The sequence below is a fragment of the Hyperolius riggenbachi genome, chromosome 8 (assembly GCF_040937935.1).
Source record: "Hyperolius riggenbachi isolate aHypRig1 chromosome 8, aHypRig1.pri, whole genome shotgun sequence".
Lineage (NCBI taxonomy): Eukaryota > Metazoa > Chordata > Amphibia > Anura > Hyperoliidae > Hyperolius > Hyperolius riggenbachi.
The window spans coordinates 213,161,248-213,186,336 of NC_090653.1; positions in this window are offsets into that span (position 1 = coordinate 213,161,248).

Consider the following 25,089-nt stretch of genomic DNA (forward strand, 5'->3'; position numbering starts at 1 on the left):
CCCAGTCCCCGCATGCCCCACACTACCTAACACCCCTGTCACCACACTCAGCAAGTCTCAGCTTATCGCCTGGGAAGCACATTCTACCTCACACCCCAAAGACTGGCACCTGTACAACTCTGTGTGGAGCCATGCTATAATGATCGCAGGCTCTACCCACAGCCCTGGGGTAAGACAGCGCAGGAGAGGTTGTCGGGCAGGGGCTCGAGTCAGACTTCAAAGGAAAGGTCTGAGGTCATCCATCCCCTCTGTCCTCCTTGCGAATGTCCGCTCCCTCCCAAACAAACTAGATGAACTCAGCCTTCTCAGCGACAAGAGAGAGCTAAGCAGTCACACACCAATCCTCTGCTTCACGGAAACGTGGTTGCACGACTGCATCCCGGACAATGCCCTCCAACTTCCGGGCTTTAATCTTATCCGGGCTGACCGCGACACCGCTCTCTCTGGAAAAAAGAAGGGAGGCGGCATCTGCTTTTACATAAGCTCACTATGGTGCCCCTCCAGCTCTGTGCTCGCCAGGAAATGCTCGCCAGATCTCGAACTACTGTTGGTCAACTGTAGACCCTCATACTCACCTAGGGAGTTCTCCTCCCTCGTCCTCGCAGGGGCATATATTCCACCCGACGCCGACATCAAACAAGCCCTGAGCGACCTCAGCGATACCATCATGCAGTGGGAGGCATCCCTCCCAGACGCGCTGTTCATTGTCATGGGGGATTTCAACAAGGCCAACCTCCGCCAAGAGCTACCGCGCTATCAGCAGCATGTTGACTGTCCTACTAGGAATATGAACACCCTGGACCACTGCTACACAGTCCTGAAAAATGCATACAGGGCTCTTCGGACCACAGCCTCATCCACCTGATCCCAACCTACAAACGAAAACTGGAGACAGCGAAACCAGCTCTGAGGTCAACTAAAGTGTGGTCATGCGAGGCAAAGCTCCAACTTCAGGCCTGCTTCGACAGCACCGACTGGAGAGCCCTGGAAGCACCAGACCTAGATGAGTGGGCCGACAACGTCGCCTCATATATCGCATTCTGTGAGGACTCCTGCATTCCAACCAAGACTTTCAAGGTCTACCCGAACAATAAACCATGGTTCTCAAACAAACTACGGCAACTGCGGAGACGAAAAGAAACAGCGCACAAGTCGGGCAACCTGGACGAGTATAGAGCAGCGAGGAACAACCTTAACAGGGAACTCAAGGCAGCGAAGAAGGAATACTCTGAGAAGCTTAGACACAATCTTAGCTCAAATGACCCACGAGCCGTTTGGAAGGGACTCAAGTTAGCCACCAATTATAAGCCCCCCCCCCAGCATGCCACACCCAGCATCAAGCTAGCCGAGGAGCTCAGTGACTTCTACTGCAGGTTTGAAAACCAGCCAGGAACAGCAGTGCCCCCAAAACCTCGCGCCCAGCCCTCCCCCGCAGATGCTGAGTCAGGATCGAGCCCACCTCCACCGAGAGCAAGCGAGGCCGAGGTCAGGCGTCTTCTGGCTAGACTCAACCCTAGGAAAGCCCCGGGCCCGGATGGTGTGACACCAGCATGCCTTAAATCTTGCTCACAGCAGTTGGCTCCTGTCCTCTCCTCCATCTATGCCAAGTCCCTACCGGAGGGCAGAGTCCCCAAATGCTTCAAGAGGTCCACAATCATCCCTGTCCCCAAAAAGCAAGGCATATCTGACCTAAATAACTACAGGCCTGTGGCCCTCACCTCGGTCATCATGAAGACCTTAGAAAAGGCAGTCCTATCCGAACTCAAGACCTCCACGCTACCCCGACTAGACCTGTTCCAGTTCGCGTACAGAGCAAACAGGTCCACTGACGATGCCATCAACATCTGCCTAGAGCTCATCAGTGATCACCTGGACAAACCTGACTCATACGCCAGAATCCTCCTTCTCGACTTCAGCTCGGCATTTAATACAATCTGCCCCCGCATCCTCCAGAACAACCTGGAGGCACTTGACGTCCACACGACCCTACGCCACTGGATCACAGACTTCCTGACCAACAGATCACAAGTCGTCAAGCTGGGCAAGATCTCCTCCCAAGCAAAGTCTACCAACACAGGTGCCCCTCAGGGCTGCGTCCTGTCCCCAATTCTGTTTTCCCTCTACACCAACAACTGCAGATCCACAGCAGACTCAGTCAAGGTCGTCAAATTCGCTGACGACACCACCATCATTGGTCTCGTGTCTAAAAATGATGAGCATGACTATCGTCAACAAGTCGATAGCATTTGCCAATGGTGCAAGGAAAACAAGCTAGTCCTCAACAAAACCAAAACCGTTGAGATGGTTATTGACTTCAGGAAGCAGGCCCCCACCCCACCCCCAATCTTCATTGACGGCACGGAGGTTGAAAAGGTATCTAGTGTCCGCCTCCTGGGAACTCAGATCTCCAGTGACCTGGGCTGGAAGACTCACACGAGCACCACACAGAGGAAGGCACAACAAAGACTCTTCTTCCTTCGTCAACTGAGGAAATTCGGAATGGAACAGGACCTTATGTCAAACTTCTACTCTGCCACTATAGAATCCGTCATCTGCACCTCTATTCTGGTGTGGTATGCTGGTTTCTCAAACAGAGACAAATACAAGCTTCAGAGGGTCATCAGGTCGGCGGAGAGAATCATCGGGAAACCACTCCCCTCGCTTGACCTCCTCTACAACTCCAGACTGCGCTCCAGAGCACAAAGGATAGCAAATGACCGCTCACACCCAGGCCAACGATACTTTAACGTGCTCCCATCCGGCAGAAGGCTACGGTCCATTTCCACCAAGACAGCTAGGCACATGAACTCCTTCTTCCCTGCTGCCGTTAAACTCTTGAATTCCATTCACTGGCTCCCCCCCCCTCAGGCCGGTAATCAGACCATAGGGGTTCGCTGTGTCCTGCCCCATTGCCCCAAATTAGTGCCTCCCTTGTTCAAGCTGCACCTACCACTGCACTATTGCTTCTTCACTGCAATACGTCATCCATTGGTTGCTGCCGCTGTCATTGCTGTTGGATGTCGTGGTTAGATGTTGATGTCATGGTTGCTATTAGATGTGTACTGTTGTTGCCTTCTCATTGTCTCTTTGTGTTTGTTTTTGCTGCTGAGTTCTCTGTCCGTGCCAAACCCAATTCCGGGCATGACCCAGTCATGCTTGGCGAAATAAACTTGATTCTGATTCTGATTCTGAAGCCATGATGCAGCAAATCCAGTCTGACTTCAGTCAGAGTACCTGATCTGCATGCTTGTTGAGGGGCTGTGGCTTAAAGTATTAGTGACACAGGATCAGCAGCAACTGGTATTATTTTAAAAGGAAAAATCCATATTTTCAGTTTAGGTTCCCTTTAAAGAGGGTGGTGGAAGACATGCATGTACCGTACTAGAGACTTTGATAATGATGCTGTACGAATGAACAGAAGAGGGCCGGAAAAGTTATTTCCTTCCTACAAAATAATATATTTGGGGGTTACATGTACTGTGTAAAGAGTCCAAAAATTTGGGTGCCATAGGCGCCTGGGTGAAATAGGTGCTGCCATAGGCGCCTATGTTAATAACCGCAATTAGCAGCTATTAGTGACAAGATATATATATATATATATATATATATATATATATATATATATATATATATATATATATATATATACATTGTACAGCGCTGCGTAATATGTCGGCGCTATATAAATACTAAATAATAATAATAATTATAATTACGGATGCACCCGATAAAATGGCTGGTGCCGGGGCCACTCGTTATTCAAACTGCAGCTACAATAGTGGATTTGAAAGCTAATTGGGGCTTAGGGTTAGGCGATGGGGGGTGGTATTGGGCTTGGGCACTGATGTGGAGGGGGGTCTTAGGTTTAGTCAGTGCCGGGGGGGGGGTGATTGTGAGGCATCAGTGGAAAGGAGGAGGTCCTTAGGGTTAGGCATCAGTGAGGGGTTTGGTTAGGGTGAGGTATCAAGAGGGAGGGTAAGGATAGGTTAGGGCATAGTAAAATATTGGTAAAGATTTCAGTTATTTTTCTATCAGAATTACTGTAAAATTGGCAGTACCATTGCAGCATTCGGAAGTTGAATTTACAGGATTTTTTTTTCTTCATACCATATGTAGTTTTTTTTTCTATATTATGTATTCCTCTAATAGGGTCATGAACCCATAACTGTTATAATTTTTTTTCAAAAGCAGAAGTACTACTCTCTAATATTACTACCATTGCTATGCTCGCTCTTCCCTGGACCTGGACAGTGCTCGACCCACGACAGCCAGTCTGGTAACTACTGGAGGAGAGACAGGTCCACACTATGTACAAAAATATCAAAACTTTATTTTGGACATATCCAGATTGCTGGTCAATTTATTGGATGCAATAAAAATTTGTTTTTGGAAATAGTGCAGACCTTTCTCTCTTCCATTTCCGCAGTACGCTTTGACACAAAATTGGCAATTTGTAAAGAACATTAATAGATTGAGGCCGGTTTCACACTGCATATTGGCGGTAGCGGTGTGGTGAGGTCCAGGGACCGCACCGACAAAAACAGGCCTTCGGGGAATGCTGCGTAGATACATGGTAATCCCTGTATAACAGCAGGCTTTCTAGCGCTCACTTCCTGTGGCCGTATCGATGATGTGCGTAGAAGTTTATTAACAAAATAGGCTTTCACGCATGTAAAACGCGTGCAACTTGCATCTGTCTTTAAAAACACGCGTCGCCATAGACTTACATATCTTCCGTCCCGCCACACGTCGCCCCAGGAGTCACGCGGTAATGTAGGTATGCGCGCGCGTTAGTTAGGGTCCTTCCAGCATACCGCACAGCATGCAGTGTGAACAACCCCATAGACTTTCATTGCCCTAGCATTAGGCTGTGGAAAAATAACACACAGTGTAAAAGGCCCCTAAGGGCCCTTTTCCACTAACAATCGCTAGCGTTCACGCTGAACGCTAGCGATTGCTGAATCGCAATTACCGCCGATTCCCCGACGTTCGCGGCCGCGATTTTGCTATGCTATGCACTGCATAGCAAAATCGCGGCAAAAGTCGCTCCGCGGTGCGATCGCGATCAAGTAAAAAACGAATCGTGGTAGTGGAAATTACCTACCGCGATTCCTATGTTAAAAAGCAAACCGTAGCGATTGTAAAATCGCTAGCGGTTTGCGTTTTTGCGATTCAGCCAGCGCAAACGCGCTGGTGGAAAAGGGCCCTTAATCTTATCCAATAAATCATCCAATAACAATATATATTTCATTGAATATGTGTATTCAGCAGTATGAGAGACTTTCAAATTATTAGCCAAATAAATCCATGACTACCAAGTACGTCAATAAGCATGAATCAGTAGCGCTCTAGTAGTCATTAGAGTTGGGCCGAACGGTTCGCCTGCAGGCGAACCTTTGCGGAAGTTCGGTTCGCCCCATAATGCACATGGAGGGTCAACTTTGACCCTCTACATCACAGTCAGCAGGCCCAGTGTAGCCAATTAGGCTACACTAGCCCCTGGAGCCCCACCCCCCCTTATATAAGGCAGGCAGCGGCGGCCATTACGGTCACTCGTGTGCTGCCTGCGTTAGTGAGAGTAGGGCGAGCTGCTGCAGACTGTCTCTCAGGGAAAGATTAGTTAGGCTTAACTTGTTCCTGTCTGGCTGCATACCTGTGCTGTGAACCCACCACTGCATACCTGTGCTGTGAACCCACCACTGCATACCTGTGCTGTGAACCCACCACTGCATACCTGTGCTGTGAACCCACCACTGCATACCTGTGCTGTGAACCCACCACTGCATACCTGTTCAGTGAACCCACCACTGCATACCTGTGCTGTGAACCCACCACTGCATACCTGTTCAGTGAACCTGCCACTGCATACCTGTTCTGTTCAGTGGACCCGCCACTGTATACCTGTTCATTGAACCCACCACTGCATACCTGTGCTGTGAACCCACCACTGCATACCTGTTCTGTGAACCCACCACTGCATACCTGTGCTGTGAACCCACCACTGCATACCTGTTCTGTTCAGTGGACCCGCCACTGTATACCTGTTCATTGAACCCACCACTGCATACCTGTGCTGTGAACCCACCACTGCATACCTGTTCTGTGAACCCACCACTGCATACCTGTTCAGTGAACCCGCCACTGCATACCTGTTCTGTTCAGTGAACCCGCCACTGTATACCTGTTCAGTGAACCCACCACTGCATACCTGTGCTGTGAACCCACCACTGCATACCTGTTCTGTGAACCCACCACTGCATACCTGTTCAGTGAACCCGCCACTGCATACCTGTTCTGTTCAGTGCACCCGCCACTGTATACCTGTTCAGTGAACCCGCCACTGCATACCTGTTGTGTTCAGTGAACCTGCCACTGCATACCTGTTCTGTGAACCCGCCACTGTATACCTGTTCTGTTTAGTGAACCCGCCACTGTATACCTGTTCAGTGAACCCGCCACTGCATACCTGTTGTGTTCAGTGAACCTGCCACTGCATACCTGTTCTGTGAACCCGCCACTGTATACCTGTTCTGTTTAGTGAACCCGCTACTGCATAACTGTTCTGTTCAGTGGACCCGCCACTGCATACCTGTTCTGTTCAGTGGACCCGCCACTGTATACCTGTTCAGTGAACCCGCCACTGCATACCTGTTCTGTTCAGTGGACCCGCCACTGTATACCTGTTCAGTGAACCCGCCACTGCATACCTGTTGTGTTCAGTGAACCTGCCACTGCATACCTGTTCTGTGAACCCGCCACTGTATACCTGTTCTGTTTAGTGAACCCGCCACTGCATACCTGTTCAGTGAACCCGCCACTGCATACCTGTTGTGTTCAGTGAACCTGCCACTGCATACCTGTTCTGTGAACCCGCCACTGTATACCTGTTCTGTTTAGTGAACCCGCCACTGCATACCTGTTATGTTCAGTGGACCCGCCACTGCATACCTGTTCTGTTCAGTGGACCCGCCACTGTATACCTGTTCATTGAACCCGCCACTGCATACCTGTTCTGTTCAGTGGACCCGCCACTGTATACCTGTTCAGTGAACCCGCCACTGCATACCTGTTGTGTTCAGTGAACCTGCCACTGCATACCTGTTCTGTGAACCCGCCACTGTATACCTGTTCTGTTTAGTGAACCCGCCACTATATACCTGTTCTGTTTAGTGAACCCGCCACTGCATACCTGTTCTGTTCAGTGGACCCGCCACTGTATACCTGTTCAGTGAACCCGCCACTGCATACCTGTTCTGTTCAGTGGACCCGCCACTGCATACCTGTTGTGTTCAGTGAACCTGCCACTGCATACCTGTTCTGTGAACCCGCCACTGTATACCTGTTCTGTTCAGTGAACCCACCGCATCAGTGCGCATACCTGTGCAGTTAAGTGAACCCACCTACCTACGTGAGTGCACGCAGTGTGATATACCACTCCGTGCATACCCGATATGGACAAAACAGGTAGAGGAAGAGGTAGTGCCAGAGCCAGAGGAAGGCCACCCGGCAGGTCTGCGCGAGGTTGTGTAAATGTAATTTCGTGTGGACCTGGCCCACAGTACAGTGCTCGGAAGAAGGCACGTCCCATCACCTCCCAAGATTGTCAGGACGTGGTTGAGTATTTAGCGACACAGAACACCTCATCTTGCTCAGCCACCAGCGCTACTACTAGCACCACTTCCGCTGCATTTGACACTTCGCAAGAATTATTTAGTGGTGAAATCACTGATGCACAGCCATTGTTGTTACAGCCAGATGAATTTTCACCAGCTCATATGTCTGAGTTACGCGGCAACACTATGGATGTAACGTGTCAGGAGGATGAAGGACCTACTGATGGTGTAAGTTTGGATTTGTCTGAGGCAAGCGAAGCTGGGCAGGATGACTACGATGATGACGGTAATAGGGATCCTCTGTATGTTCCCAATAGAGGAGATGAAGAGGGGGACAGTTCAGAGGGGGAGTCAGAGAGTAGTAGGAGGAGAGAAGTTGCTGAAAGAAGCTGGGGCAGCTCTTCGTCAGAAACAGCTGGTGGCAGAGTCCGGCACCATGTATCGCCACCTATGTACAGCCAGCCAACTTGCCCTTCAGCATCAGCTGCTGAGGTCCCCATAGTGCCCACATCCCAGGGTGGCTCAGCGGTGTGGAAATTTTTTAATGTGTGTGCCTCAGATCGGACCAAAGCCATCTGTTCGCTCTGCCAACAAAAATTGAGCCGTGGAAAGGCCAACACTCACGTAGGGACAAGTGCCTTACGAAGGCACCTGGAGAAAAGGCACAAACAGCAATGGGATGGCCACCTGAGCAAAAGCAGCAGCAGCACACAAAAGCAAAGCCACCCTCCTTCTCCTCTTCCTCCTCCATCAGGTGCATTATCTGCTTCTGCCGCTTTCTCCCTTCCACCTTCACAGGCACCCTCCTCCACTCCGCCTCTGCCCTTGAGCGGTTCCTGCTCCTCTGCCCACAGCAGCAGTCAGGTGTCCGTGAAGGAAATGTTTGAGCGGAAGAAGCCATTTTCGGCCAGTCACCCCCTTGCCCGGCGTCTGACAGCTGCCGTGGCGGAACTGTTAGCTCGGCAGCTGTTACCATACCGGCTGGTGGACTCTGAGGCCTTCCGTAAATTTGTGGCCATCGGAACACCGCAGTGGAAGATGCCAGGCCGCACTTATTTTTCGAGAAAGGCCATACCCCAACTGCACCGTGAAGTTGAGAGGCAAGTGGTGTCATCTCTTGCGAAGAGCGTTGGGTCAAGGGTACACCTGACCACGGATGCCTGGTCTGCCAAGCACGGGCAGGGCCGCTACATTACCTACACAGCCCATTGGGTGAACCTGGTGGTGAACGATGGCAAGCAGGGCGCAGCGGACCAAATTGTGACACCTCCACGGCTTGCAGGCAGGCCTCCTGCCACCTCCTCTCCTCCTGCTACATGCTCTTCGCTGTCCTCCTCCTCTTTGGCTGAGTGGCAGTTCTCCTCTCCAGCTACACAGCCCCAGCTCCGCAGGGCCTATGCTGCATGCCAGGTAAGACTGTGTCACGCCATCTTAGACATGTCTTGTCTCAAAGCGTAGAGTCACACTGGAGCAGCTCTCCTGGCTGCTCTTAAGAAACAGGTGGATGAGTGGCTGACCCCGCACCACCTGGAGAAAGGCAACGTGGTGTGCAACAACGGCAGCAATCTGCTTGCCGCTTTGCATATGGGGAAGCTGACACACATACCCTGCATGGCACATGTCATGAATCTAGTGGTTCAAAGATTTGTGGCAAAGTACCCTGGCTTAGCGAATGTCCTGAAGCAGGCCAGGAAGTTCTGTGGGCATTTGAGGCGGTCTTACACAGCCATGGCACGCTTTGCGGACATTCAGCGCAAAAACAACATGCCGGTGAGACGCCTCATTTGCGATAGCCCGACTCGCTGGAACTCGACCCTGCTCATGTTCTCCCGCCTGCTAGAACAGAAGAAAGCCGTGACCCACTACCTCTACAACTACAGTAGAATGAAACAGTCTGGGAAGATGGGGATGTTCTGGCCCGACAACTGGACACTGATGAAAAATGCATGCAGGCTCATGCGGCCGTTTGAGGAGGTGACCAACCTGGTGAGCCGCAGTGAGGGCACCATCAGCGACTTAAAGAGAATCTGTATTATTAAAATCGCACAAAAGTAAACATATAAGTGCGTTAGGGGACATCTCCTATTACCCTCAGTCACAATTTCGCCGCTCCCCGCCGCATTAAAAGTGGTTAAAAACAGTTTTAAAAAGTTTGTTTATAAACAAACAAAATGGCCACCAAAACAGGAAGTAGGTTGATGTACAGTATGTCCACACATACAAAATACATCCATACACAAGCAGGCTGTATACACCCTTCCTTTTGAATCTCAAGAGATCATTTGTGTGTTTCTTTCCCCCTTCTGCTCTCATGCACTGAAGTTTCAGGCTGCTCTTTTCTTCCTGCAAACAGCTTTGCCCTTGTCTGAATTTCCTCAGTATGTGAAAGCCCAGCCAGCTCAGAGGACACTTTATCCAGCTTGTAAAAGATACGAGAGCAGAGAGAAGCTGCATTAATCTAAATATCACACAGGCAGTGTGCAGAGAGGGGCCTAAAAGGGGAGTTCATAGCAGAACCACAACACTGAAGAACTTGGCAGCCTTCCAGACACTGGCCGACAAGTCTGACAGGGGAAAGATACATTGATTTATTACAGAGACTGTGCTAGCAGAAAGTGTTGCAGTAAGCCAGAACACATTAGAATAGCTTTTGGAACTTGTAGGATGATAAAAAACAGGATGCAATTTTTGTTACGGAGTCTCTTTAATTCCCTACGCTTACTTCTTGGAGTGTGCTGTGCGTAGAGTGGCGGATGAAGCTGTGAATGAGCGTGACCAGGAACCGTTACGGCAGGAACAGGCATGGGACCAATTTTCATCAGACCCAGCTGTTTCCTCAACACCTGCGGCAGCACAGAGGGGGGAGGAGGAGGAAGAAGAGAAGTCGTGTGCAGAAGACGAGTCAGACTCAGAGGATGATGAGCAAGGTGTTTCTTTGGGGGAGGAGGAGGAGGAGGAGGGGACAGCGGCAGGAGAACAACCTCAGCAGGCATCGCAAGGGGCTTGTGCTGCTCAACCTTCCCGTGGTATTGTTCGCGGCTGGGGGGAGGAGGTTGACTTACCTGACGTCACTGAGGAAGAGCAAGAGGAGATGGAGGGTACTGGATCCGACTTTGTGCAGATGTCGTCTTTTATGCTGTCCTGCCTGTTGAGGGACCCCCGTATAAAAAACCTCAAGGGGAATGACCTGTACTGGGTGGCCACACTACTAGACCCTCGGTACAGGCACAAAGTGGCGGACCTGTTACCAACTCACCGGAAGGTGGAAAGGATGCAGCACATGCAGAACCAGCTGTCAACTATGCTTTACAATGCCTTTAAGGGTGATGTGACGGCACAACGCCAGCAAGGTACCACTGCCACTAATCCTCCTCCCGTGTCCACGCAGTCAAAGACAGGACGCTCCAGCGATCTCATGGTGATGTCGGACATGCGGACGTTCTTTAGTCCAACGCCTCGCCGTAGCCCTTCCGGATCCACCCTCCACCAACGCCTGGAACGGCAGGTAGCCGACTACCTGGCCTTAAGTGTGGATGTAGACACTGCTGTGAACAGCGATGAGGAACCCTTGAACTACTGGGTGCGCAGGCTTGACCTGTGGCCAGAGCTGTCCCAATTTGCCATCCAACTTCTCTCCTGCCCTGCCGCAAGCGTCCTGTCAGAAAGGACCTTCAGCGCAGCTGGAGGCATTGTCACAGAGAAGAGAAGTCGCCTAAGTCACAAAAGTGTTAAGTACCTCACCTTTATCAAAATGAATGAGGCATGGATCCCGGAGGGCTGCTGCCCGCCCCAAGACTAAGTCAGTCCCCGCACACACAGCATCTCTGCCTGCACGCCGTGTGACTGGCTGCCTGGCCTGCCCCAAGAAGACTAAGTCGCTCCCAGTCCCTCCACACAGCATGTCTGCCTGCAGGCCGCTTGACTACCTTCTCCGCCACCACCAACAGGGTCCGGGACTCCAGGCGGATTGCTGAATTTTTTAGGCCGCTGCTAGCAGCGGCCGCTGTAATAATTTTTCTGGTGCGTGTACATGACTGCCTAATTTTTCTTGCTGCACTGCGGGCAGCTGCAACAACAAAAGAAAAGGCATGTACATGCGCCCATTCCCCTTCGTGATCATTACCTTGCCGTGGTGAAGGGGCTTGCGTATCACAATGAAGCAATGACCGGCGCCTAGATGAGTGTCTCGGGGGGCACACCCACGATAATAAGGTCGTTGCCTCATTGTGGTCAGACCAAATTTGATCAGCTGGACAGTCACTGTTCTGTCATTCAGCTACATCAGCCAGGCGACCATATGGGCTGTAAAGCCACCAAAACCTGCACTCTCGCCATGGTGCGCACCAGTCCAGCACGGCCGTCACTACACAAACAGCTGTTTGCGGTGCGTTACACGGTGAGTTTGGTGTGTCAGTGTGAAGCAGTACCTTAATTACACTACCTGATTGATGTATACACATGCAAGATGTTTGAAAGCACTTTAGGCCTGTCATTTAGCATTCAATGTGATTTCTGCCCTTAAAACGCTGCTTTGCGTCAAATCCAGATTTTTCCCTGGGACTCTTGGCATGTATCCCACTCCGCCATGCCCCCCTCCAGGTGTTAGACCCCTTGAAACATCTTTTCCATCACTTTTGTGGCCAGCATAATTATTTTTTTTTTTCAAAGTTCGCATCCCCATTGAAGTCTATTGCGGTTCGCGAACTTTAACGCGAACCGAACCTTCCGCGAAAGTTCGCGAACCAGGTTCGCGAACCTAAAATCGGAGGTTCGGCCCAACTCTAGTAGTCATGTATCATTGTCTATGTAAAGCAAAACTTTACAAAGAATGTGTACTGTAAGCCTTATCACTCTTATAGTACAGAGTACTGGGCACAGGTCCTTTTTAGAAAGAATCTTTTATTTTTGTATTTTTTTTTCTAAGAATACAAAGAGAACTGAATTTGCACTTTCCAGCCTCAGCAATTTTTATTGCTGGAGAGAAAGGTTCTTGTACACCTTTACAACAGAGGTTTATGGAGCATAAAAGGCACCTGAAGCGAGTCTAAATTAATAAAGCAAAGGCAACCCCATATATAAGGTACTTACAGCCAGAGTTATCCATTTGTCAATCCAAGTGGAATAATCCTTCTTGCAAGCTCTGGGCAAATCTGACGGTCAGAGCAGTCACCCAGAGCTTGATACAGATGCCGTCCTTTTCCTCCACCCATCTCGCCCCATACAGTGATGCAGAGATTTATATCATCATGTCAGTGGAGATGGGTGGTTGAAGGGAATGCATCAAACTCTGATACTTGAACTTGCGCAGCGCTTGCCAGATGAGATTACTCCATTATACTAACAAACATCGATAAGAGGATTATACTGACTAAGTGCAGTCACCATACTACAGGAGGCTATCCGGGCTTTATTATTGTGTACCAACTTTATGTACACTTAGGCTTTGTTCACATCTAAAATGATGCCAGCGATTTGCGATTTTGTTGGCGATTTTCTTTTATTTGCGCCTGCCGGCGCTGGGGTGGGCGCTGCATTTTTTTAAAGCGCTTTTCTAAAGCACTTTTGCAGAGTGATTCTGCTTTTTCACTTCATGACGCAAGTCAAGTAGTGAACTCTTTGACCCGGAAAAGAATAGATACAATGTATTTATACTTAAAAGTGCGAACGCAATCACCGGATAAAGCGATTTGTAAACGCTTTGCATTTTTCCTATACCTTCTATTGTAGCAAAATCGCTCAAAAAATGGTACATGCAGCGCTTTGGTGAGCGGAAAGCAAACGAAACGCACTGATATATGAACTATCCCATAAGGATTCATTGCACAAGCGATTTTAGGGCGATTTGGAAAATCACCAGCGCTTGAAAATAGGGCGAAAAAGCCCTAGGTGTGAATGAGCCCTTACACTTTACATTTAAAGGATACATCAGACTGCGAGGGCACAGGACGGCTGCGAAACGCGTTGTCACTAAAGAGTACAATAAAAAGTATTTTTCTTCTTTAACACATCTTTGTCCGAAGTCTACGTCTGGAAGGTAGATCCTTCTTGTTCCTATTTAGAGAGATGAGGACAGGTTACTCTTTGTCCTATCTATCCTGTCCGCGACGTGTGTAAAGAAAAAACCTCCATTATTTTTCATATTTTGGGAGCTTTCTATCCAGTATAAGGTCATAATATTTAATATAGCTTTCCAGAGGAATTCCTCTAGAAAGCAAAGATTTTGTAGCAGAGGGGTGTTCCCTAGCTGTCGTAGTAAACCGATCTCAATCTCCAGTTCAGTAGTTTCCCCAAGCTTCAATCTGCATTCATTTTTTTGGCATTTCTTAAATTTAAAGTGGAGGTACATAATTAAAAACACATTAAAAGCCTGCACTTCACTGGATTTGAAAATGCATTTTTCTATTTAAGATTTTACATCGGATGTGGGAAGAAACCCATTCCAATATAGAGAGAACATACAAACATACTGGCCAATAGCAGGAAGAGCTATCCACTATGTTGTTGTGCAGCCTTATTAGGCAGATGTGGAAGAAGGAAGACATGAGGAGGCCCATGTACTAGCACTGGACAGGAGCAAGACATCATTACTACTGGACATATATCATCTTTACTCTTTATTACTGTAATGTGATAGTGAGTCTCTGTGTACACATGCATGGGAGGGAGTAGTGCTGATCTGAGACTTTTTCTTGGTTAGGAGTTAGCCCAGTGGTGTTGTTAAGCAAAAAGGTTTAGTGCCTGTGGCCAGAACCTCTGCCATGAGGCCCCTATTGTCCTCCTCTTCCTCCATACCGTAGTGACGGACCACGAGCGACAGTCCAGCTGGTTGGGAGGTGGTGGACATATATGTTTTATATTCCCATGCCACTCAGCTGCACTGGTGCAGAGCTTCTGTCCTCCTTGCATGGTGCACACTGCCCGTGTTAGAGGTTAGGCTGAACCTAGAGATGTAACTGCATATGGATGTTTTGGACAGCCTAATCACCAAATTAAGTCAAACCAATATGGGCCAGCATGCACCAAGCAGGGAAGAAAAAAGATAGATGCTCTACCCTCATGTAACCAAGCAACACGGGTCCATGGATCAAGTATTGGAGGAAAAAACACACAGGGACACGAGAGCCCCACTATAGTGTAGTATGTATTGGATTAGGGGAAAGAAGGATAAAAGGTAAGTATAGAATACACACAAACCAGGGTTACCTCATAGGCAACCGCTGTAACAGCAGGTGGGGAGAACAAGCCTGTCCCCACTCAGGAGTAAGAAGTCACTCTGTGTAAATAGGAAGAAACATAAAGATGTCCACCCTTCCACCAAGGGTGGACTGGTAATTGATGCAGGTGAACAGAGGCACCAACAGGATAAAATAATATAAAAAGTTTAAAACATGGACGTGGTAGAGGTGGACCCCTAGCCACTCCAAAGGACATGACAACAGGCATGTCTTATGTATAACACAAAAATGTATTCATACACTCCACAATATTGCAACGCGTTTCATGGGCGTGACCCCGCTTCCTCAGCAATTGGTAAGTCTAATTTCAATTACCTATTTACTTATTGAGCCATTGTACCCTGACCTTTTTTCTTGCTCCAGTCTAATGCCTATACTCTCCAACTATCCTCCTCCCTTGGTCCTTATTATACTCCTATCCATACTCTCCAACTATTCATCTCCCATGGTCCTTATGATACACCTATCCATTCATGATGAATCCCTTCCCTCCCCCCCGCGCTCCGCCTTCTCTGTTTCACCACCATTACCCCTATTAATACAATACCAGTTCCAAGGGTTCTGCCTCATATTATTTACATAATATAACCCTATTCTTTTACTATCTTTTACCAATGTTTTATTATCTTTTACTACTTTTACCATCTATCACCTCCTCTGATTTTATGTATGTTCATTTACTTAATTTGTATGAGCAAGCTATAGTTACCTTTGTGCAACATTGTATATTTGTTATTATGGCTCTTAATTGTTATGGATATATACTATACTGATGATTAAAGAGACACTGAAGCGAAAAAAAAATATGATATAATGAATTGGTTGTGTACTATGAATAATTACTAGATTAGCAGCAAAGAAAATATTCTCATACTTTTATTTTCAGGTATATACTGTTTTTTCTAACATTGCATCATTCTATAATATGTGCAGATTACACAACACTCAGCATTCAAAATGAGTCTTTCAGAGCAGTCTGTGAAGTAATGACCTCTCCTCTAGCAGAGAAAAAGTAAATAGTCCAAAAACACTTGAGATAATAAAAGTCAGATAACAGCCCTCTCCACGACTAACTTAGTCGGAGAGCTTAATGGCTTGTTTGCATAGAGATAACTACTGGAGTTTCTCAACTCTTCCTGTACTGGAAACAATTAGACTGATGTATCTGATCTTAATGTTTTATTTCTTAGCTGTGCTACACATACAAATCATAATATCATAATTTTTTTTTCGCTTCAGTGTCTCTTTAACTACAATTGATTATTAATATACGTATATACGATACATGCTGTGTCTAAAACTAAGCTATCTCTGACCCACAGCTATATACTCCTGTCTGAACTGCCTAAGGAAGCGGGGTCACACCCGTGAAACGCGTTGCAATATTGTGGAGTGTACTAATACACTTTTTGTTATACGTGAAGATGTGCCTGTTGTCGTGTCCTGTGGAGTAGCTACGAGTCCACCTCTACCATGTCCATGTTTTTATATTATTTTATCCTGTTGGCGTCTCTGTTCACCTGTATGGATTAAGTTTGTCCACCCCTTGCCAGCTGCACAGTTGCTCACTGTCTGTCCTTGGGGTCTTCTTTTCTTCATAAGAAGGGGTGCTTAATATGGAAGGGGTTTGTGCATGCCTGAAGTAGGGGCTGCCTGATGCTAAATGGGGCTCTAGGCTATTTATGTCTCTCTCTCTAAGGCAGTCTTTCTCACTCTTTTGACCCTGGAGGAGTGCTTCACACAATTTTTGGATCTCAAGGAACCCCAGCATTAGCAGAGAGAGTGGGAATTTATGTTGTAGGTTACACAAAGGAAGGGGGAAACCGAGAGCCTACTATAGTGTAGTAAGTACTGATAAATCGATGGGTAATGTACGGTAAAGTAAATTATACTCACAAACCAGGGCAGGGTTACTCATAGGCAACCACTGTAGATGCAGGTGGGGAGATTAGACCTGTCCCCACTCAGCATTAAGTAGTATCTCTCCATAGATCAGAAGAAAAAGGGTAAATCCCCTCCACAAAGGATGGACTCTGGTAATGTATGAAGAAAACAGAGGCGCCAAAAGAGTAGAAAGTAGCCAAAATGGTTAAAAATTGCTGAGGAGGCAGTGGTGGACTTACCTCCTTCGAGAAGACACAACAACATCACAGAAATGTATTGATCTACTCCAATGGTCTTTAACCCTCCTGGCGGTTTGCAAAAAAATCGCCAGGGGGCAGCAAATCTTTTTTTTTAAATTTTTTTTTTTTTTCATGTAGCGAGACAAAGTCTCGCTACATGATAGCCGCTGCTCAGCGGCATCCCCCCAGCCCCTCCGATCGCCGCCGGCGATCAGAGATCCGGAGATCCCGTTCAAAGAACGGGATCTCCCGGAGGGCTTCCCCCGTCGCCATGGCGACGGGGCGGGATGACGTCACCGACGTCATCGACGTCGTGACGTCAAAGGGGATTCCGATCCACCCCATAGAGCTGCCTGGCACTGATTGGCCAGGCAGCGCACGGGGTCTGGGGGGGGGGGCGGCTGCGGCGCGACGGATAGCGGCGGATCGGTGGGTAGCGGCGGCGATCGGGCACTGCACGCAGCTAGCAAAGTGCTAGCTGCGTGCAGCAAAAAAAAAATTATGCAAATCGGCCCAGCGGGGCCTGAGCGGTGCCTTCCGGCGGCATAGCCCGAACTCAGTTCGGGCTTACCGCCAGGAAGGTTAATAGGGATGATCAATGAAGTGCAAATATTTCCGAGTTCATACAAGATTATGTACATTTTTAATGAAAATGTATGCAGCTTGAAAATGGACCAATCAATTTACACCTTGGTTGGGCTTGATTAGTACATTTTCAAGCTGGATACAGTTGCATACAAAATTTACATAATCATGCATGAACTCAAAAATATTTGCATCTCATTGATCATGCCTAGTTTTTAAAAGTGGTTGTTCATTGTAATAGCCTTGTTGTATAGCCACCATTCTATGTTTCATCCTTACAGTGCTTCCTGTCATAGAAGTGCAAGATAGTGTTTTTTAATATAACACAATTATAATGGTCCCATTTGACAATACTCTTTATTATACGACCCCCTATTATAATGAACATTATTCTACTGCCTCCCTAATCTAGTGTTTTTATAAGCATGATCCTTATTATTTAGGCCCAATTTAGTGCCTCTTTTTACAGTACCCCCTATAGTATGCTCTATTATACTCGCACCCCTCCCCATCACCATTCAGGGCAAGCATACAATATCTGAGGAAAATGGAGAGGAGCCAAAGAGGTTCAGTAAATTTGAAACTTACTTAGCCCACCACTGTCATGGAAGGGGGAAATGCCAGGGAACCCCTGAGAAGTCCTCAAGAAACTTTTGGCTTCCAGGGAACCCTGGTTGAGAAAGCCTGCTCTACGGGGAAACCCATTTGGCCATGCCCACTTTTTACAGCAACACCTCCCCTGGTACCCACCTTTCCAAGCAACACCCCTGAGCAAGACAAGCTTTGCCCTAGGGTTATTTTCTGTGGAAACTGTCTAGGCACTAGTAGGGCCCATATGCAATTCTCCTTTCCTCCCGAGTTTTCTCCTAGATGAAATGTTAACAACTTGTTATAAAATGCCCTTTAAGCCACCAGCAAGCTAAAAATAAAATCTGGAAATAATCATACCGCCAGGGAGGTTAAAAAAGTACCCAAATGTTGGTGAAAAAGTACTATCAAAGATAAGTTATGAAAGCGGTGCAATTGTTTCACACACTTTTAGGCCCTAAAAATCATGCCGCTAGATACATCTGCGGCAGCCCTGCACATTACACACCTCTCGTGGATTTTTTTTTGTTTGGTAAAAGTTATAGCGTTTACAAACTATAGTGCAAAAAGTGAATTTCCCCAGTTTGAAGCATCTCTGACTTTTATGAGCACCTGTCATGTTTCATGAGGTGCTAGAATTCCAGGATAGTATAAATACCCCCCAAATGACCTTATTTTGGAAAGAAGACATCCCAAAGTATTCACTAAGAGGCATGGTGAGTTCATAGAAGATTTTATTTTTTGTCACAAGTTAGCGGAAACTTAACGGAAAAAAAAGTTTCCATTTCTGCTAACTTGTGACAAAAAAAATGAAATCTGCCACGGACTCACCATGCCCCTCTCTGAATACTTTGGGGTGTCTACTTTCCAAAATGGGGTCATTTGTGGGGTGTGTTTACTGTCCTGGCATTTTGGGTGGTGCTAAATTGTAAGCACCCCTGTAAAGCCTAGAGGTGCTCATACTGCCCTGGCATTTTAGGGGCCCTAAACCATGAGGAGTAGTCTAGAAAGCAAATGCCTCAAAATGACCTGTAAAATCCTAAAAGTACTCATAGGAAGCTGGGCCCCTTAGCACACCTAGGCTGCAAAAAAGTGTCACACGTGGTATTGCCGTACTTAGGAGAAGTAGTATAATGTGTTTTGGGGTGTATTTTAACACATACCCATGCTGGGAGCAGAAATATCTCTGTAAATGACAATTTTTTGATTTTTTTTACACACAATTGTCAATTTACAGAGATATTTCGCCCACCCAGCATTGGTATGTGTAAAAATACACCCCAAAACACATTATACTACTTCTCCTGAGTACAGCGATACCACGTGTGACAATTTTTTGCAACCTAGGGCCCATAAGCAATTCACTTTTTCACTTGAGTTTTCTCTTGGGTGATATTTTTAAACTTGTCAATAAATTGCCTTTTAAGCCACCAAAAAGCAAGAAAATACTCAAAATAATTTTGATAGTACTATTTTACCATCTTTTTGGTACTTTTTTAGTTGAAAAGTGCTGAAAAGTTATTTTAAAATCAGAGATGAAAAATTATCTCCTGGTAGAAAAACCGGGTGAAAAAGTGAATTGCATATGGCCCTAGGTGCGCTAAGGGGCCCAAAGTCTATGAGTACCTTTAGGATTTCCCAGGTCATTTTGAGGCATTTGATTTCCAGACTACACCTCACGGTTTAAGGCCCCTAAAATGCCAGGGCAGTATAGGAACCCCACAAGTGACCCCATTTTAGAAAGACGACACCCCAAGGTATTCTGTTAGGTGTATGGTGAGTTCATAGAAGATTTTATTTTTTGTTACAAGTTGAAATCAAAATTGATTTTTATTGTTTTTTTTTCACAAAGTGTCATTTTCCATTAACTTGTGACAACAAATAAAATCTTCTATGAACTCATCATACACCTAATAGAATACCTTGGGGTGTCTTCTTTCTAAAATGGGGTCACTTGTGGGGTTCCTATACTGCCCTGGCATTTTAGGGGCCCAAAACCGTGAGGAGTAGTCTGGAAACCAAATGCCTCAAAATGACTGTTCAGGGGTATAAGCATCTGCAAATTTTGATGACAGGTGGTCTATGAGGGGCCGAATTTTGTGGAACCGGTCGTAGGCAGGGTGGCCTCTTAGATGACAGGTTGTATTGGCACTGAAGTGCAGAAAGCGCAGGATGTTCTCAAATCGTGACCTGGACATGGCAGCAGAGAACATGGGCATGTGATGTATTGGGTGCGTAGACCAATAAGACCGCAATACATTCTTTTTTACTAGACCCATGTTAAGGAGAAGGCCCAAAAAAAGTTAAGTTTGGAAACTTGGAGTGATGTCCACCGAAAAGGCTGGGCATGGTAGCTTCTCGGATTGGCGGTTGCGTATTGTGTGGCATAACGATTGGCCTCAGCCACAATTAAGTCGTGTAGATCCACGGTGCAGAACAGATGAAAAAAGTCTAGGGCCAGTCCTAGATTATCTGTCTCCACCTGGACTCCAGACTGGGCGGTGAAAGGGGGCAGTACGGGTGTGGCTAAACCAGGGGATTGCCAATTGGGATTTCCCAGCACCTCTGGGAGACCATGGGTAGTACGGGCCCGTTTTGCTGGTGGCTGCAACTCGGGTCTTAATGCACGTGCCACCGAACCAGTTTCTACTACCATGCTGGTGCTCGCCACTTCACCAGGGTCTACGGTAGTACTGGTGCTAGGTCCAGGAGATGCTACGCTGCTGGTGCATGCCTCACCAAGAAAACTCGGATCAGCACTAGCACCACTCTGCTGCCATTAAATCTGATCGTGTGGTCCAGTGACATGGGGTGTGGTACGCCTGACTCTAGCCGGGACCTCAACCTCATCATTGCTATCGGTCAGAGAGCCAATGCTTTTCACCGGTTCGTATTCTGACCCAGATGATTCATCGGATGAGGCTTCCCAATCGCACTCACCCCACTGGGCCAGAATCTCGGCGGCCTCTTCAGCGGAATACCCCTTTTTTGCCATGGTGGACTGCTAAATTTAGGGGGTATTCCTCTGAGACTACTCAGGAAAAAGAGCACCTACCTAGCAAAAGGGAGTACTTGTGAAGTAGAAAGCTGTGGTCACTGAGTTTTGATTAAAAAAAAAATCAAAACTGATCTTTACAACGCCACAGTTATTGTACAGTGTTTTTTGCAGTGAGCAGGAAAAAAAAATTCTGTCGCTGCAGTGGGATGGGTGAGGGTTTGGCCGGGTGATCAGAAGCCCGCAGGGGGCAGATTAGGGCCTGATCTGATGGGTAGGAGTGCTAGGGGGTGACAGGTGGTAACAGGAGGTGATTGATGGGTGATTAGAGGGGAAAATAGATGCAATCAATGCACTGGGGAGGTGATCGGAAGGGGGTCTGAGGGGGATCTGACGGTTTGGCCGAGTGATCAGGAGCCCACACGGGGCAAAGTAGGGCCTGATCTGATGGGTAGGTGTGCTAGGGGGTGACAAGTGGTGACAGAAGGTGATTGATGGGTGTCTCAGGGTGTGATTAGAAGGGGGAATAGATGCAATCAATGCACAGGGGAGGTGGTTAGGGTGGGTCTGAGGGCAATCTGAGGGTGTCGGTGGGTGATTGGGTGCCCGCAAGGGGCAGATGAGGGTCTGATCTGATGGGTATGATGGGTAGCAGTGACAGGGGGTGATTGATGGGTGATCAGTGGGTGATTAGAGGGGAGAACAGATGTAAATAATGCACTGGGGAGGTGATCAGGGGGGGTCTGAGGGAGATCTGAGAGTGTGGGCGGGTGTTTGGGTGCCCGCAAGAGGCAGATTAGGGTCTGATCTGATGAGTAGCAGTGACAGGTGGTGACAGGGATGATCAGGGTGTGATTAGAGGGGATAATAGATGCAAGCAATGCACTGGCGAGGTGATCAGGGGGTGTCTGAGGGCAATCTGAGGGTGTGGGTGGGTAATTGGGTGCCCGCAATGGGCAGATTATGGTCTGATCTGATGGGTAGCAGTGACAGGGGGTGATTGATGGGTGATCAGTGGGTGATTAGAGGGGAGAACAGATGTAAACAATGCACTTGGGAGGTGATCTGAGAGCGGGTCTGCGGGCGATCTGAGGGTGTGGGCGGGTGATCAGGTGCCCGCAAGGGGCAGGTTAGGGTCTGATCTGATGGGTGGCAGTGACAGGGGCTGATTGATGGGTGATTGACAGGTGATCAGGGGTGATTACAGGGGAGAATAGATGTATAAAGTACACGGGGGGGAGGTCTGGGGAGGATCTGAGGGTGTGGGGAGGGGGTGATCAGGAGCCCCCAGGGGGCAGTTTAGGACTTAATCTAAAATATAGCGTTGACAGATAGTAACAGGGGGTGATTGATGGGTGATTAGGTGGGTGATTGGGTGCAAACAGTGGTCTGAAGGGGTGATCAGGGGGGGGGGTCTGAGAGGTGCCGTGGGCGATCAGGGGGGCAGGGGGACAGGATCAGTGTGTGTGTTCGATTACATACACAGCTGCCTCCTCCCCTGGTGGTTGCTCGATCTCTGGGACCACCAGGGGAGGAGGCAGCCTGTGTAATACACTTTGTATACATTACAAAGTGTATTATACACTTTGTATGCGGCAGATTGGGGGTTAACAACCCCGCCGGCGCTGCTAATTGGCAGGCAGGTTGCCGTCGTGGGTGGGCGGAGTCTAATGCCGGCAGATGCGCACGATCCCCAGCTAATTAGTCCCCCAGGTGCTGCCGCCGATCGGCGTTACGCGGTCCTAGGGGTGCCACTTTGCCGCCGCCAATTGGTAGTGGGCGGTCGGCAAGTGGTTAAACAACCAGCAAGCCAGAAAATACTCAAAATTTTTTCACTAACTTTTGGGTACATTTTTAATTGTAAAATGCTGAAAAGTTATTTTAAAGGGAAAATGAAAATTATCTCCTAGGCGATACCTCAGGAGAAAAAGTAAATTGTATATGGACCTATGTAGTGTAAGATAGTAAGGATGCGAAAATCTGGTGAAAATAGATGTGAAAATAAAGTGAGCTAACCCTAGAGCTTAATCATTGAAGCCACCCATCCCATCAATGGAGAGCCAAGGTCAGGTTTTACTAGAAATGTCAACATTTGCATATGCAGCCAATACCTCAGAAACAACTGTTAATGTGCACATGTGGATTACCTCTGATAATGTGTTTTTTTTCATTATACAAACAGTTTGGAATGCCCAAATTTGTGACAAGCGTGTTTAAGAAGGTATTTTAGCTGCAACTGCCAGATAAAACAATATTTGTAGCAAAACTTAAAAACACCTTAATCTTAAAAGCCTTCTTTGTAATAAACCCCTGACTCCTTTTACCTATATGGATTTTTATTAAAAAAAATATATATGTATCTAATATAAACTATAAGTTATATTTCCTGGTCTTCCACATTTTGTCTAATTCCCCACACAGCTTTCTATTTTAATGAGGACCAGTTCATCCAACACTAATGATAGCGTACCCTCAGGCATTGCCTACATTCACAGCTCTGGACACCTCCCTCAGAATAACCTCACTCATTCCTAGAAGCACTGTAGATGAATACACCACCTGTCAGTCATATGACTAAAACCTGTCCAATCACCAGAATGACAGATGACCATTCTCTAGCTGACTGGGCATTTATCAACAGTGACAGATGGCAAAGCCATTATAGTGTTTGTGCGTCTGAATATGCTCTAAGCACCTTTGATTGAGAAAACAGATGACATGTACACCAGCCAATTGCATCCTGAAAACAGACACTTAATTACAACACACTTGGAAAATAATGTAGAGCAGAAATTAAAATCTGACTCTATTTCAGTTTGAAACTTGCTGCAAACTCAATGCTGCATAGATCAATGCCACAAAGGCAACTTTGTAATTATTAATAAAAATTACCTTTCACTTTCAATTTGGAGCTGTAACAATTGGTGTCAGCACGCAGAGAGAATCTGATTATTGGTGATCTGCGGTATCACCATGAATGCAGATATATACCTGATTATTGATGATCTGCAGAATCACCGATAATACAGATATAGTGCTACCCTCTGGACCCCTATAGGTATGTGAGTGTTTGGTGTAACAGTAGTACTTTGAGTAATGCACCTGCTGAGCAGATGATCATAGGCAGTAAAGGAATACTGCTCTTGATGGCACAGGAACCTTCCAGCAGCCTGAGACTCTCCGAGGGGTGGAGTCAGGCTGGAGATAGGAAGGACCAGAGAGTGAGTGACACCTGAAGGTGGATGTCACTATCTGATCTGGAGACTATCTCTTAAGAGGAGAGATAGCTCTCGAGGTCGGGCACGCCTGGTCGGAAACACACGGACAGATTAAGTACAAAGACAGAAGGCTGATTCGGTATCCAAGGCAAGCAGGGTCTGGCAACGGAATATCAGATATGCGAGGTACCGAATCAGAGATCAAAGGGATAGTCAGGAAAGCAGTAAGTCATAACAGATATCAACAATGCCTAGTCTGGGTGTGAGGTCCTTGGTCTCTACACCCTGGAACTAGTCTGATGAATAACAGATAGATAACACAAGTTCCCTAGTCTGGTGTGAGGTCCGTGGTCTCTACACCCTGGAACTAGTCTGAAGTATAACAGATGGATAACACAAGTTCCCTAGTCTGGGTGTGAGGTCCGTGGTCTCTACACCCTGGAACTAGTCTGAAGTAAAGCAGATAGATAACACAAGTTCCCTAGTCTGGGTGTGAGGTCCGTAGTCTCTACACCCTAGAACTAGTCTAAGCATAAACAGAATAACAGTACAAGTAATCTGGCTCAGTGTGAATTCCCAGGTCCACCTGGTGCAAACACACTGTTGGATCTGACTAAGGTCTGAGTGCTTTCACGTAGTGTTCGCAACGGCAGACAACTTGAGACTGGCCAGCAGTAACTATATATGGAGTAGTGCTCTCCGGCACCACCCCTAATTGATCAACCAATAGTA